The sequence below is a fragment of the Sycon ciliatum genome, chromosome 6, assembly GCF_964019385.1.
Source record: "Sycon ciliatum chromosome 6, ocSycCili1.1, whole genome shotgun sequence".
In the NCBI taxonomy this organism is placed as follows: Eukaryota; Metazoa; Porifera; class Calcarea; order Leucosolenida; family Sycettidae; genus Sycon; species Sycon ciliatum.
The window spans coordinates 32,690,114-32,692,613 of record NC_088648.1 but is presented as its reverse complement, the minus strand read 5'-3'; the positions used below and the strand labels follow the sequence as shown (position 1 = coordinate 32,692,613).

The 2,500-nt window shown below is 45.3% G+C and overlaps 1 protein-coding gene across 1 annotated transcript in view; it reads left to right on the top strand.

Moving 5' to 3' along the window:
- The window catches only part of LOC135818959 (uncharacterized), a 65,893-nt gene that overhangs the window by 32,981 nt on the left and 30,412 nt on the right, over positions 1-2,500 (top strand). The gene's annotated exons all lie outside the window — the stretch shown is intronic.

The following is a 2,500-nucleotide window of genomic DNA, read 5'->3' as shown; positions in this document are numbered from 1 at the left end:
CCTGTTTTTGTGACTTCACGGATCAACCTGGAAAGGAAGAGGGGCAGGAAAGCAACTGCCAGACAGAGAGCATACAGCAAGAGGGATTCTGGTTCAACCATCCTCTGCTACCAATGTAACCGTCTTGATTGAATCTCAGAATAAGACACCTAAACTAAACTGAGCAGTGAACTATAATAATTACAGGAGCAACGCAACGCAGCTTCCAATCAGCAAGAGCGGCGGGATGATGGTAAAGCTTAGCACATAGATAAGACGAGCGCGTGTTGACAAATATGGTGCTAGCTGTTAGTGTAGAAGTAAGGTGTTAGATGTGGCGCATACAGGTAGGGATCTAACAGAGTGTGGAGAGGAAAACTGTTACAGATTTGGGTTATGTGAACCAACCCTAAACCTGCATCCTGATATGATGGGTGTTGTACTGCGCAGAATATGTGTAAACCTGCATGAAGAAATGATGGGTGCGGCAGGGTTTGTGGTCTGTGCAGAGCTGGAGCAAAGTAAATAGATATTAGGTCAAGCCGAAAAAAAACTAACGCTACCGACCGTGTTCTTGACCACCGACTGAAACTTTTTTTTAATATGCAGTTAAGTTAAAATCCACTTGTATGTGCGCATGACTTTGGGGAGCGTTCTTTGAGCAAAGTGCAGCACCAGCGTGGTAGTACTAGTATTGTGTTTGTACGGTCTGGCAACATGATCGCCAAGGGAGACAACGTCACGTTCTACATTTTGAGCTTGCTCACGTTGGTCAGTGGATGATTTAGACACCACCAGCGTGTATACCGTATTTCCCCCCGATAAATGTACATATGGTTGATAAATATGGTGGTAAAGACACACCTGGCAATATGGCGGTAAACACACGCCTACCTACACACGCTTTCTAGGCTGCAAAGTTCTGGCACAGAGCTCTCCTTCTCACCACCACCACCATCAGTTCGCGCCTGGCGCCTGGTCGATGCATGGCTGTCGGTATCCGGCATAGCAGGCTGGTACATCAAGTAGCACATGGCACATAGATGATGACACAGCAACGACATAGCTCGATTGCGACGTACGTTTCGTCCCCGCTGGACTCATCAGGCAATCTTCTTCTTGGATGTCTTCATACGGAGCTTGACTCGGGAGAAGGAAGTCGAAGACACCACTGCAGCTGTACTTATGGTTGATAAATATGGTGGTAAAGACACACCTGTGGTGAGAAGGAGAGCTCTGTGCCAGAACTTTGCAGCCTAGAGAGCGTGTGTGGGCAGGCGTGTGTTCACCGCCATATTGCCAGGTGTGTCTTTACCACCATATTTATCAACCATAAGTACAGCTGCAGTGGTGTCTTCAACTTCATTCTAATAAATGTACAGTACTTTTTATTTTTTCAAACGCGATCAGACCTGTACTACTAAAGGAGACTGTACCAGTGTTGGAGGCGTGTACTTTGATTGTTTCTGGAAAAATTGACTGCCTGGGCTCAGCCGCTGTGTCACTGTCATTCTGGTGGCAAACAACTCATGATAATGGTACTGCAAGACTGCAAACACAACCGACCATGGGAAGAATCGTTCGTACAAAAACACAAAGATGATAAACCAAGTAAGGTGGACCCTGGTGCCTGTACCCCAGTAATGCGCATCACACCGATCCGGCATGTACCGGTACTATTATTAGAGATGTGTCCTTTAATTTATCCTCACTCAGCATGTACTATAGTAGATATACCAGTATTGAAGACGTGTACGTATAATGGGGAAAATACGATACATTGTGAATCTTGAACTCAGATGGTGAGCCAATTAAATTATGGTGAAAAAGGAGAAGGACAAAATGTTACGAGTTATGACTAACTGTCCACCAACGTTACCAGATCTTATAACACAGTCCGGGAGTGCGACAAAATGCCCTTGTCAGTTGTGTGCCTTTTTGTCGCACTCCCGGACTGTGTTATAAGATCTGGTTACGTCGGTGGACAGTTAGTCATAACTCGTAACATTTTGTCCTTCTCCTTTTCACCATTGTAAATCTGGAAATAGAAAAGGAAAAGGAAACCCGACCGACCGTTCACTGAAATTCTCTCGTACAAAAACATCATTCAGTGCGGCCTAACATTCATTTTGTGCTGCCGAGCATCACAATGGCATTTGGCATGCAGTTTATTGGCCGTGGTCATGTGACTGTGATCATGTGACTGCGATCATGTGGCTGTGATCATGTGACTGTGGTGATTTGACTGTGATCATGTGACTGTGATCATGTGACTGTGATCATGTGACTGTGATCATGTGACCATAGCCGTTTACCAGTGCTAGTAACCGTAGGTATGTGAACGGAATCAAGTGACCATGACTGTGATCATGTGACGTAGTCGTGTGATCATACCATCATGGTCAGTGTCATGTTGCAAGTCATGTGACCTGACTACTGTATACAAGTCATGTAACAGCCTTTGGGCCGCTGCTAGTCAATCAAGAGTTTAGCATCTTTAAAACGTGCACATCCGAGTATG